The 14,560-nt window shown below is 40.6% G+C and overlaps 1 long non-coding RNA gene across 3 annotated transcripts in view; it reads left to right on the forward strand.

Annotated features, from left to right (window-relative positions):
• Window positions 1-7,383: 7,383 nt before the first annotated feature.
• The window catches only part of LOC309530751, a 61,257-nt gene continuing 54,080 nt past the window's right edge, over window positions 7,384-14,560 (forward strand). For 2 of the 3 annotated variants that reach the window (XR_014218873.1, XR_014218874.1), the window contains exons 1-2: window positions 7,384-7,450; window positions 9,160-9,267. This is a non-coding gene — a long non-coding RNA (uncharacterized lncRNA). Of the gene's footprint in view, window positions 7,451-9,159; window positions 9,268-9,731; window positions 9,815-14,560 lie in introns of those variants that run through there. The other variant, XR_014218875.1, reaches the window with a different exon arrangement.

A 14,560-nucleotide genomic window follows, 5' to 3' on the forward strand; every position in this document is an offset into this window, starting at 1 on the left:
TTCTAGATCCATTTCAATCAGGGTTTAGGCCTGGTTTGGTCACAGAAACTGCCTTGCTCACCCTATTAGGAGAGAGACAGGGGGAATGTGTCCCGGTTAATTCTCATTGATCTCTAAATGATTTTTAATACCATCAGCCATGGAACTTTTCCAGAACAGCTGTCCAAGTTGGGGGTGGCACCACCACTCTGTAGTGGTTCTAGCCCTACTTGGATGATCATTTTCAGAGAGTGATGCTTGGGGAATACTGTTTGTTCCCATGGAGCCTTCAGTGTGGAGTTCTTCAGGATTTAATGTTATCCCCTAGGCTGTTCAGCAGCTGCATGAAACCACTGAGTGGGGTCATCTGGAGTTTTGGAGTATATGGTTGGCAACCTGCTGATGACACAACTCTAAGGTACCCAGGTGGCGCTGTGGTCTAAAGCACTGAGCCTCTTGGGCTTGCTAATTAGAGGGTTAGCAGTTCAAATCTGTGTGATGGGGTGAACTCCCGTTGCTCTGTCCCAGCTTCTGCCAACCTAGCAGTTCAAAAGCACACTAGTGCAAGTAGATAAATAGGTGGCATTAAGGGAAACGGTGTTTCCATGCGCTCTAGTTTCTGTTACTGTGTTCTGTTGCACCAGAAGCAGTTTAGTCATGTTGGTCACATGACCCAGAAAGCTGTCTGTGGACAAACACTGGCTCCCTTAGCCTGAAGCAAGATGAGCGCCACACCCCGTAGTCGCCTTTGACTGGACTTAACCATTCAGGGATCATTTACCTTTTTTACCTTACCTTTACAATGACACAGCTCTCCACTTCTCCTTTACATCTGCAGGTGTGGCCATGGATGTGCTAGATTGATATCTTACCTCAGCAATGGACTGAAAGCCAATAAAATGGAGTTTAATGCAGGCAATAGTGAATTAAATATGACCTGCAAGACCATCTATTCCCTAGAACTGATGGATGGGATGTGGTCTGTTCTAGACAGGGTTTCACTCTCTCTGAAGGAGCAGGTATGTGACTTCAGTGAAGCAGAATGCCAGCCATCAGTTTGGGCTGGTGGCCCAGCTGTGCCTCTATCTGGTCCTTTAACAGCCTAACATTTGTAGTCTATGCTCTGGTAATCCCTAGTTTGCATTACTGCAATATATTATATGTGGGGCTGCCTTTATTCAGAAACTACAGGTGGTGTTGATGGGAGCAGGAGTCCAACAACAATTGGGTATCACCTGGTTAGAGAAGTTTCACTGATCATTCTAATCTACAGCTTCCTGTTCCTGAATTATTATTATTATTATTATTACTTTCACCAGTCCCAATTTATTGTCTCAGAATAAAACAATAAGCCTTAGTGCATTGGTGTGGTATATGAGGGAATGACTCTTCGTATATAACTGAAAACTTTTCTGCTGCAGACAATTAGAATTAACCCCCCCCCAACTGACTCTCAACTATTACATTCTGATGGATAGATGTCTCTAAGAGCATAATGTTGCTAGGCAACACTACAAAGAAGCAGCACCACGCCATGAAGTCACCCACTCAGCAAAAAAAGGGGGGGAAAGGAACATTCCAAATGTTTCCAAAGTGAAAACTGGCACTCTTTGATTCTATATTTGTTTTAAATCAATCAAAACTCACTGTTAAGGTATAACAGTAGGCTCCGCCAAAGAACTGGACATTTTCCTATTCGCTAACTTGGAATTTTTCTTCTCTCACACACACTTCATATTTACACAAATTTCACTGCTGATTCCATGCCAGCCCTTGAATAAATTCATTTAAGTAGAAATAGATTTAAAAAACAAAAACAAACGTAGAACATTTCATATTTGCTGTTCAACTTGGATAGAGAGAGATGCACACATTAATCAAGCACAGACATGCTTTTTCATACATTTGTGCCAAAATGATGGGTTGTATTCAACTAGTTTTTTCTCAGAGCAGACCCACTGAAATTAATGGATCTAAATTAGTTATGGCCATTGATTTCAACCAGTTTACTCTGAGTAAAAGTTAGTTGAATACATCAAGTATTGTTAGTTTTGCTGTCTTCATTAGCATGAATGGGTCTATCACTATGATTTCACCTTGCAGACTAACTAACTCAGGTGTGGGAATCTTTTCACAGGCCAAAGGCCAATTTCCAGAAATCACACCAGCAGCGGACATAACCAGAGGCCAAGGTGGACATGGAAAGACAAAAGTGGGCAGAGTAATGGCTATGCCTCTTACCTTTGTTCAGTAAGCTACATTCCATCTATGCAAAGGTCAAAAGGCTTCTACAAAAGCACACACAACTTCTCAACCAGGAAAGCAAGTGACATTATCCTAGTTCAAGGACACATTGCATCTAGGTAAAAACACTCAAGGAAGATGCAAAGTAGAGTCAGTGGAAGGTGTGCCCTGGGGGTTGGATGTGGCTCGAGGAAAGTCCCATGGGTCAAAAGGGTTCGCATAGAGGGCTGCAACTGGGCCCTGGGCTTGAGGTTCTCCACCCCTCAACTAATTGGTAATAGAGGATTTGTCAAAAGGAATTTGAATATATCTTAATGACTGGGGGTGTTTTCCTAAATGACCACTTAGAACTAGAGAGGTCTGGATTTGACGACTCAAAGAGGCAAAGGCCAAAGGCCAAACTGCTTGATGTTAAGCGTGTGTGTGTGTGTTTGTGTGTGTGTGTGTGTGTGAGAGAGAGAGAGAGAGAGAGAGTGTTTTAAAATACAAATGCATTCTCCAACATTCCTCAGATGAAAATTGGGACATTTCTCACTTCCTGCAACTGACCCTCAGCCCCACATTTTTTGGTCAACCCACCCCCTGGCAGAACAGTTCCTATCAGAAGAAAGACGAGTGCCACCATCACCAACAGGACACAGGACACACTCCCTCCACTGTCCTGAAAAAACCATTTAATCCTTACATTATTTTATTTCATTCTTTGGTAGATTTAAAAAAGAAGCACACATACCAATAAATAATTTTTAGAAAGGGGCAAGATTAGATGCAAATCCTCCCCAAGCTCAACAATGATGGCACTGATGGGGGAAATAGGGACATCCCAGGATCAAATCAGAAGCCAGGATGGCTTTCGTAATTCCAAGAGTGTCCCTGAAAAATTGGGACAATTGCTCTAAAATCTTTCTCCATCTTTGCGACCAAGACACCCGTCAGAATTTGCAGGCAGGACAAAGAAATAGCAATAAAGGTGCCTGTTTGAATTTAGAGACAGAAGGAAAAACAGCTGAGACCTTTTAGCTGGCATTAATGAGACTAGAACCAGTCTCGGCAGCTATGGGTTTCCATACTTTTGCTCTCTGGGAAACAAAAGTAGGGTTAGAGGCTTTTATGTCGTATTGATTGCCAGGAAAGTGTCTGAACTTGCCATGTCAACAGGACAAAAGAGGCCTCCATTTGCACACTGCAACCACAAAACAGGAAGGTTGACTCAAAAATACAAGGGCTAAAGCCTTGTCATGCCACAAGGCAATAAATGCCAGAGCACTCAACTGCAAGTGCAGCCGCAAACATTTGCAGGCACCCACAGAATCAGCCTGCCAGAAATGCTAATATTAGAGAACATTTTATAGCCAGTTGTTTAATACTAGAGTGACCTGTAAAAAGCAAAGAAGGAAAAGGATGACACTAAAAGGCTGAACACACTTTTAATGTTGTGCATTTTGCTGTCTTGAATATTCTGTTGAGTTCTCCTTGAGTATTTTATCAACATTATTCAGACACTCAATGTACAAAAACAAAAACAGATGATGCTCCCATCATGGCTAATAGACGATTTCAAGTGTGCCATGCTTTTCTGAAGAATACATTGACTATTTATAATCTGCATGATGGGGTGGGGTTGGGGGAAATCAAGCAGACACTTTGAACTACTCAACAGAAAACTTTGGTGAACAAGACTGCACGAATCTAGCAGTGTTTCAGCAGGCTAGGATGTCACCTTCTTTCTACTTGCTATCCTTTCTTCTCCCTGTAATATCATTAGCAGAAGACTCAAACAGTTTCAGTTGGTAGCAGGTACATAACAACAAAGAAGAAGATGAAGATGAAGATGAAGAAGCTGATCCATAAAGGGGACAGCACACCCTGAATACTTTCCAACTTAACCCATGTGCAAATATTTCATGAACTAATTCATTTACAGATCTGTGAACTTCAAAGGCCAACTGTGGTCACCCATCTAATTCAGTCTTTCCCTACTTGGTGCATTCCAGATGTTTTGGAAAGCAATTCCCATAAGCCCCAGACACCATGGCCAATGGAAAAGGGTGATGGGAGTTGTTGCCCAAAACATCTGGAGGACACCAGGTTGGGAAAGGCTGATCTACATCCATTATATCTTCATCATTTCTGTAGGCTAATCTCCAATATTTGAAAAAGCCATGAGACATCCATTAATGAGCTATTGATAGCAGTAGAACCATATTTTTGTAGGTTTGTTTGTTACATTTATGTTCTTTTTTCAGACAAATTAGCTGTCAAAGAGCTTTGCCAAAGTGAGTCCCAAACATCTTGCTTTCTGGGATGGAAAAGCACTTGGCGGCACCACTTCTAAGTTCACAGTGGCCAAAGCCATTTAGCTAATTCAGCATTTGAGACAATAATAATAATCCTCAATACCCTTTTCTACTCCATGTACATGTATTGCAAAACAGCAACAACAACAAATTCAGCGACCAATTTATTTCATGGCTATTTAATGACCCCAGCAATCTTAAAGGGGTGTGCATCAGTGGTTTCAAAATCCAGAGCGTCAGAGGGGTACCTTGGAGAGATTTGGGACTTTTCATGGGCAAAGCAGGGTCCATGTAAGGCAGCATGGGTCAAAGTGGCAGCACCTGGTGCTTTGTGGTGCCTCTGCAACCCAGTTATAAAATGATAAAACCCTGCAGAGACAAGCACCTGTTAATAGTGAAAGTAGTGTTACTAAGCTTACCATACAGTATTGGAAATAGCACAGGGATGGAGTGATGGTGGAACACTGGAAGCTGCCTCATACTGAGTTAAGACCATGGATCCATCTAGCTCAATATTATCAACGTTGCCTGACAGTGGCTCTCCAGAGTTTCAAACAAAGGGCATTCACAGCTCTACCTGGAGATGCTAAGGATTGAACCCATGACCTTCTACAGGCAATGCAGATGTGCAAAGAGCAGAGGGTCGAGAGAGAGCTCTGTTGTGACTGATAGGTCAAGCCTGTAATCTGAAGGAATGATTTAAGGCTCAACGTCCTGTACACACTTACCTGGAAGCAAGTTCCACTGAAAGGTTTACTCCTGAATAAACATGCACAATACACATGTGTGTGTATGTGTGCGTGTGTGTGTGTGTGTGTATAACAAACTAGTTAGACCTGTGGTTCGCAAGGTGGAGCACATGCCCCACAGGGGGGCAATTTGATTTTTAGGGGAGGGGACAATTCGAGAACAAGTTATTAACAGTTCTAGGCTTCCTCCACATAAATAGGAGTTCACTTTTTGAATAATAAGAACTATATGTCATGGGGTTGGGGATCAGGATTTTAGAGATGCTTAGGTGGGGCATGGTCAAAAAAAGGTTGGGATCCACTGAGTTATAGGTATGTCCTTGTTTTCCTATCACTGTAAAATATTTCTTTATCCTTGTTGTTTATAACAACATCTTGAGAGACCAATATTGAAGCCCATTTCTTTAAAGATGGACTTTCACTCAGGGGAAAACTTGAAGAAACAGAGTTTGTACATCATGCAAAAAAAAAAAAGCAATTTACTTTGCAAGCAATTTTCTGTGTTTCCCTTGCTATTACTGCAGTGGCAGTATTTGGGGATAAGCGCTTTCTGCTGTAACATCTGCTTTAGATGATTCTCAAAGAGAAGTTATGCCGCTTTGCATGTCCTTATCACTGGCAGTAAAGAAAACTGATAACGCAAATTTAGTACTGTTGGTCAAACACTCTACTTCTCCTGCAGAAAACTAATTGCAAATGTTGAAGAAAAGTACCTGGAAAATCAGATGCTGCCCAAATGCCTTGGTCTCAGCAGAATTTCAGAGGAAGGGGTTCAAATCTCTTGTAGAGCAATGTTAACCTGGTGCCCTGCAGATGTTTTAGACAGCAACCCCATCTTCTGTTGCCATGCCGAGCAGGAGCTGAAGCCCAGGAACATTTCAAGGGCAGAAGGAAGAGGTTCTCCTTCCATTCACCTGTGTGCAGAATTAGGCATAAGGATCTAGATCTGGGAGCATTGGGGTGGGGAGAGAATTACCTTCACACCTCAGAACACGCTGACACAAAAATGTTAGATGGGAATTCCCGCTGAAGAAGACATTTCCAGATTTGTCTGGGCCCCTTGGAATTGCCACTTCAGGCACCTTTCTGCGGAAACATTTGTGTTGAGACAGCCTTGCACACCTTTCATGATCATGGTTGAACAAATACAGTTTTCTGGCTGAGGTGGAATAGCAAATTATGTCCCCCCTTCAAGGCCATAGTCATAGAACCCAAGGCTACCCCAGCTATTTTGACGGAAAATCCCACAAATGCTTCCTTAGGAGGTAAAAAAAAATAACCAATGAAAATAAATTAAAGAACTAACAACTTGCTGCCTTTTCATAACACTTCAGACCTTAGACAACTGCATCACTCTCCCTAATAGTATGGTTCATTTCTTCACTCTTTGAGAGCATGGCCTGTTGGAAGGACAATGTGGGAGGTATTTCCCCTCACCCCAACTCCCACCAAACACTATTCGTCATACTCAACAAGAAAAGAGTGTCAATTTTAAGCATAATGGATTTAATCCAGGTTCTCTTGCAATCAATGACAAAAACGTGCATTGATTCCCTCAGTCACAGGTAGTCTGGCCTCAAGGCCACAAAGTCTGACAGACGCAAATTGACAGGCTACATCTCATTCACCTCAAAGGCAACGGGGAAAGGAAATAATCAGAAAGGGGCTCTGGAGTGGGGGTGGAAGACCAGCTGCATTTTTTTTCCTAAGGAGGATTTTATTTATTTATTAAAAAATGAGGTCCTCTATTTCTAGCTGAAGTGTTTATTCTGAAGTTTTAAATAAGAATTATTGGGGGGGGGGGGTGTTGGCTGCAAAGCAGCATAAAAATAATATTTGATCTAATTTATTTAACCTAACTATTCCTTCCTTCCTCTTCCTCTTCTGTTTAGTTTCACATTGCTGTTTTTGTTCCTCGTGACTGCTATGGCTCCCTTCACATCATGCCTTTATTTTACAGAAATAATTCTTCTCTGCTCTGCCTGTTCCTGATAACTGCCCTCTATGTAAGATCGTCAAACACAAAAAGTCTGTTTCACATTCTGGAATCTTGGCTCAAATCCAAATAGAAAGCAACAGGTTCTTCAAGCAGTTGCATTCCATGCTCAGAGAGCCCCTTCCATGGGATTCCATTTACATGTTACAGCAATGGCACAGGAAGTGCTTCATCATTGTGCTGTGGTAAGTAATTTAAAAGGTCCTCATATAGGCATGGTAACACAGGTGTTTGCCACATCTGTGTTCCCCACCCTCTCCCCAACTCTGTTCCAAAGGGTTGAGGGGAACCCCCAGAACTCATTTAGAGGGCGCATGGCAGGGGGAGGGAGGAAGTTCCATTGCACAAGCAGAAATATTTGCACTGACAGAACATTCACATTGCTCTCCATTGGATGCAACCCTTAGACACTGCCAAACATGGGGTGCCCTTCCCAAATAATGAGGGAGACATTATGACTTTCTAATGCAAAAGAGGATTAGTCGTTTTCAAGAGCAGGAGGCAAAAGCCAACCTCTCACATTCCACAATGCAGGTGTCTGAATGATTTAAAAGATGATTGTGCGTTTGAGACAGAGACCAGTGCTTTGCACAAGCAGGTTTCTTACTCCGTTGCCTCATATAAAGATGCTGTTTTAAACAACAACCAGGAAGGTCACTGAAACTTGCCTGCCAGCCATATGTTAAGTGGGGGCAAAGCATTTAAATGCATTATCTACCTACTCCTTTGAAGAGAGAATGCTTTGTTGATTTTGAACTCTAACAGGAATATTCCCTTTTAACATTTTAAAATAATGAATCTTCATTGTTTTCCTTAATATTTAAACACTATGAATAATTGAAGGGAATATTTCTCTGATTTTGTTTTATTGAGGGTTACATACAGTCAAAGCCTGCAGAGGTTTGGGAATTGTAGCAGGAAAAACAAGGCCCAGCAGTGAAATATTCAAGGCTATGTGAGGAAGTTATGCTGTAGCTAAAGCAAATGTTTTGATACGGTTGACTCAGCTGAAGGCAGCCTAAGATTGATAGGGTGGTGATTCCCTTTTTGCTCTAATGGCACACCCTGCAAGTGTCCCAGAAAAACGTTTCCCGTGAGAGCACAGTGGTACCTCCCAGTCAGCAATATGACCCACCTGCCAGGAACCTAGCATAGTGGCTCCACGCAGTGATCTGCTTCTTCATTCTGTGTATTCAGTTTCCCCTGACTGCAGTCATCTACACTGGTCTATGGCCATCCATGGATGACCTAAGCTAGAAAAGTTGTCTCTCCCCCCCTTTGAGTTTTCATTGTAATTTTGTCTTCACTGACATTAAGGAGATGGGGGTGCCTTGACAGCTTATTAGGCTACATGAGGAAGTAAAAAAAAGTTCCCCTTTTTTAAAAAAAAAGTACAATCAATGAGCTTAATTCTAACTTTAGCTAGCTTCTGGAACAGCCTGAGAAATCAAGTACAACAGCAGGCATTCCAGCATAGTTCTACAAATCTATTATGTAAATCTCTCTGCCTTAGAACATCGCCTTTGGTTATAGCAATGCTGAAACAATGTTCTCGTACCTTCCCTTCAGAGACCCACCTTGGCTTGTAAAAATAAATAGTTCTTCATTTTTTCATTTTTTCTGGAATGACTTTGTTGTGTGGTATGCTTTTCAATAACAAACCAAATAGGCAGCTTGTGTTTTGTGGTCTTTACATTTCAAGCACAATTTTAGTGTTTTTCTTCTTGAATAAAAACGTGTTCAGCTTTGTTACCACCCAGGGATGTAATTGCTCACATCTAAACCTATATGCATCTTCTTCATAATCGTACATATCTCGATTACATTTTATTTACTGGGTTAAATAATGTCAGAATTTCATCTAAAGTTTTCTTCTTCTTTTTCTTCTCTTCAGCTGTACCAGAAGCCATTTTCTCCTTAGCAGAAATTAGATTCCTTCTGGAAAAAAAATATCTTTCACATCTTTGGAATGAACATGTTTTTGAGAATTGGTACCCTGCAGGTAAGATTTAATTCACCCCTCCATAACTTTTAATCTACTTTGCACTAAAGTCACAGAATGAAAATCATCTCTTCAGATTTAGCTAAGCACAATCCCACATGGAAAACTATAATAGAAAAATATTCTTTATATTTCCATGTGTGAAGAATGCAAATTAAACTTTCTAGAACTGAAGTATGTATTCTTTAAATACATGGGGTACTCACACTTAATTGTATACCACTTCATTGTATTCTTTTGACCCCTGGCACCATAAATACACTCTATATTTCTGTGAGTGTGGACCAAGAATATTTACAATACAATGGGAAATCATTACAGTCTGAAGGTTTCATAACGTAACTGGAGTCTGTCCCCAGGGATAGCTCTCTATAATTAGGCATGACATAGATAATCATGATTAATTATGTTTCTGGCTAGTCATCAGCCTCTGATAAATTATTGTTGTTTGTGATAATACTAAGGAAAAGAAAGCAGGATGATTTTAAAAGGCCATGAGGAATGGACAGAACAATCCTATGCTCAAATTTCACTTGGGGAGACAGAGAGCTGCTGCTGCTATGATGGTGGAACAGCATCCTTACTTGTGACTTTCAGGTTCCTCTTGAAGACATTCTTACGCAGACAGGCCTACGCAGTTGCTTAAAATTTTCTTGAGCAGCCAGTCATTTTAATTATCCTTCTGTGTTGCTTTTGAATGTGTTTCATGCTGCTGTACACCACCCTAGTGTTTTGCAAAAAGGTGGTCTATAAATACTTGTATAAATAAATAAAACAAACAAATTATGCCCCCATGCATGGAGGCAGCCAATGAATTAATTACGATAGGCACACACACACACTGACATCAGACAAACACAAAACACACAGGAAACATACAAGATGGTCCATCAGCTCCAGCAACACAGCCAGCAATGACTCCAGTATTGCTCATCCCAAGGTATCCCAAGATTTAAATCATCATATGTTCCACTCAAGCACTGCTTTAAAACACAAAGTAAATGTGAAGGCTAGAGGCCTGCTGAAAGCATACAAAAGCCTTCCTGGAACAAGGATTCAAAACTCTCTCCTCAAGGGAAATACCCTTTTTTCCAAGCAGTGAAAGAGGTTATGATAGAGAACAGAGTCTATCCTATTGATAGGATATCACAACATCACAAAAGTTGCTGAGGTTTTTTTTTAAGAAGACCCCAAAATTCTTGAGCTCCCCCCCCCACAAAACGCCGAAAAATTGCAATTTTTCGATTGACTTGCCTAAGATCCAGGACAGAGCACTGCCTTTCAGAAACCCCGACCCCACCCTGGACGTCAATCCCACCTTTGAAATCTCAGTACTGTCTGGGAAAATTTGGGTGTATGGCAGCCCTATAGACAAGAAAGGCAGCCACAGACATAAGCACTATAAAAGCAGCTAAGCACATGTGCTCTCAAGCATTGGACATTAGTGGAACCAAATTCAAATCTGAAATATGCATTTATTTAAAGAGCACTCTCAGAGTGGGTTACAGAATTCTTTAGTAGACTGATAAAAATGGCACACAAAGGGGGGAAATGGGGAGGGAAGAGGAAGCAGCAAGATCAAGCCCATATTCTTAAAAGCGGCAATTCTTATAATAACCCATTGGGATGGAAACAGTTCAGGAAACCTGCTGAAATGGCTGCTGCTAGATGACCTCTCAACTCTCAAGACCAATGGCAGCTGCTCCCTCAATAATGTCAATTTATATCTGATAGAAATTAAGGAGAAACCTCAATTTATGCAGTAGGACACAGTCATGGAAATCTACCCATAACAGGTTCAGATGAAAACTGCAGACTGTTCCAAGAATGGACATGTATCATTTCTTTATCACAAGAATTTTCATGGGAAGTTTTTTTCATACAATTAGTTCACAACAGAAGAATAGTCCCAACAGCATTGATTATATTTCCTATTCTTTCCTCTCGCTTCCCCATTTCAAAAACAAGGGGGGGGGAACTGAGGGGCAAAATCAGAGCTGGAGCATTACCGGATGGTTGCCAAAGCTTTTGGTATAGATAATTTAGCATCCATATTTGCTATTGACATATAAATACTGTTTCTGTACACATTCAATATACGTAGTCCAATCTTGAAATCCCATAAGCTAGGCAGCAGCTGAACCATATCCGTGCACTCTCTGCCTGACAGAGAACGCTCCATTTTTAATAGGACTTCAAAAATTGAAATGACAGATGTGAATGAGCCATATTAAATTACCTGGCAAAAGCAGCTACACCCATAAAAACATGGTGATCCAGGTGCTTCACTATTAACATCTTTCCAAACACTTCGGCTTTGATCCAGAAATATGAGCACTTGTGTATTTTTCTTTTTAATGGAGAGCCTCTAGGTCCTTTTAACCCCCTCACTGCTGTTCTTGAGGTGGAATGCACCTTTTGAAACCCTTTTTGTATCATTCAGCTCCATCCTACACATGTTTATTTAGAGAAACAGACCCATGCGTGCCTAGTTCTAGAAATACTCTCAAGTGATTCCTCCTCCCCCCCTTTTATTTTATTTTTGCTTTATCCAATGTATAATATTAGTAAAGATTGTTGAGTGATATACCTGTGGGCAGGGCTTTTTTTTCAGCACCACTCAGGTAGGCGCCACTGCCATTCTAAGAGAACGAGAGAAGGGTTCATGGTGAGTTCTAGAAAAATAGCACTGCCTGTGGGCTAGCAGGTCTTTCTGTCTCACTAAGTGGATTTTTGTACCTATAAAAATGGCTTCAGTCATTTCCATCCTATTTTCCTAACTTTGTGTCTGATTACAAGAGGCTTTTAAACCCCTCACAAATTTAAGCAACACTTCTCTACAACCTTCAAAAATGAAAGGGTTTTGAGAATCGCTAAGCAAAACATCAAAGCAGTAGGAAACCTTTTGTGCATTAGCAATACTCAATCACAATCACAGACCATAGAGGTGCTGGATAAAATAAATACAATATTACAGCTACTAAATAATTGAAATACATTTGGCATATTAGATACACAACAGCAATGTCTGAATGGAATGATTAATAAGAGTTAAGCTTCAGAGAGAGAAGTGATTTCTTACATTTCTTACATTTTCTGAAAGCATTTTCCTATGAGAATTGCAATTTTTATTACTTTCTGAACTGAGAGGATTGTGGGTGTTTTTAGTTCTGATTTTCTTAAGTTTTAAGATTCATCCAGAATGAGCATTGTCTCAGGTCTGAGCCACTTTAGCTATAACACACAAAGCAGGAGAAACAATAGGTGTTGGTGGGTTGTTTTTGTTTTTCAAAGTTGAAGGAGAAACCAGTGTTTCTGATGTGTATTGTCATCCAACATTTGTCTTTGATAAAGGGGAAAAATCTATTTGACTCAAGGTAACAGTGGGACAAAAGTAATGTATCTACATCATGGGGCTATTGACTGTCTGATATTGCTTTTAGTTCTCTTAAAATTAATACATTTTCCCACTCTTAATTTTGTGCTGCAGGCCTCACTTGAAAATAGTCCTTTAGAATGTGCAAACATCTCACAATAACATCAGTTTTATACTGTATCTTACTCCTAGATCAGGAACTCAAAGGGGGTTGCAGCCCTGACAGGGAATCCAAACTACAGGAAACCAGGATAATTTACAGCAAGGTAAATTATGTCAGGGCAACCTGCCCACTCCAAACTCCATTCAGGGGCAAGCTGAGCTGGTCCAAGCCCTGCAGAGGAAAAACAAGCTTTTATTTTAACGCAGTGCTACAGAATTTACACTGGCCCTTTGGGAGGTTTCCATTGCTATTGCGTTGCTGGGTCACATGGCTGAACTGAACCAAGTTTGGAATAAGGAAAAATCTTCCCCATGCCTTGTCCCATCCTGTTATACCCCCAGAAAGATCCTTTTTAAGGATTTATTCTGGCCTAATCTGAGCCCAGCTGAGCTGTGATTGGAGATTTACCTCAGTGTATCTCCAGCTGAACCAGGATCAGAGACTTCAGCTGGCATAGCCCTGATCCAGCCCAGGCTCAGTCAGAGATCTGCCTGCTCCAAACTCCACTTATCCCAGCTTGGATGTGAAGTGCTTCCTAAATTCCTTTTGTTATTTAGAAAGATTTATAGACTGCTCCTTTTTTTAAAAAAAAGGGGGGCAGCTCACAAAAGAGAATTAAAAAACAGAAACAAACAAAAAAACAGATAATGGAGCAATCCTTAACAGCAGCATCAAACATTACCTAGCAATAATAAAACAGCATCAGCAATTTAAAATGCCTGGGAAAGCAAAAATATATTAACCTGGTGCCTAAAAGGTAATAGCACAGGGGGCAGAGGAGTCTTTCTGAGGGGAGAATTCTACATGTGGGATGCCTCAGCTAAAAAGGCCCCCTCTCTGGTGATTACCTGCCTCACTTGTCAGGGTTATCAGGGGTTTTGGATGCTGGTCTTAATACCCAAGCAGATTCATGCAGTAAAAGAAGGCTTCCCAAGTACCTGAATCCTTGAGGAAGGTCTGTAGCTCAGCAGTAGAAATCATGCTTTGTGGACCCAAGGTCTGAGGTTCAGTCCCTGTATATCCAGGCTGGAAAGACTCTCATCTAGAAACCTGTCAGTCAGCATAGACAATATTGAGTTAGTTGGACCAATTGTCTTACTTGGTATAGGGCATTCCTGTATTCCTGTATCCCAAGTTGTGTGAGACTTTGAATTGTTCGTGGAAATGGGCCAGAATTCAATGGAGCTTTTTTTCATCCCATGCATGGAATTCATTATATGTAACTATGTTGGCTACACGACTGATTTTAAGCTGTTTTGTTTTTGTTTTTACAATCAAGTGGTGTATAAATTTTAGGAAATAACTATAACCTTTAATGATTTCTTCAGAAGTGCATTTTAACTGATTTTATCCATAGAAACAACAAATAACATAATTTAAAACATAAATAAAATTCTGAACATAACTTAATGCATAAATAAAATGTAGTTTCTGAGACAAACAAGTACAGCAAAAATCACATGGGAATTAATCTCTACAAATTACAGTATAGAGATAACAAGCGTTGCTGCTATTCTTACTGATATTTACAGCATAACAAAATAATGACAAATTCTACAAGGTAGTGCCTTTTGTCCTAGAATTCATAAATAAACCATCCAGAATACATCTGATACGGTAGTAACAAATTGGCCAGAAAGAAAACCAAACATATGCTTCCCTATGTAGATAATTTGTTACTTATTCATATATTCAGTCAGTATTTAATTGCAGCAGTACATTTTGGCATGTAAGTCTTGTAAGTCTTGTGCCTG

The sequence above is a fragment of the Podarcis vaucheri genome (assembly GCF_965113315.1).
Source record: "Podarcis vaucheri genome assembly, chromosome: 4".
NCBI lineage: Eukaryota > Metazoa > Chordata > Lepidosauria > Squamata > Lacertidae > Podarcis > Podarcis vaucheri.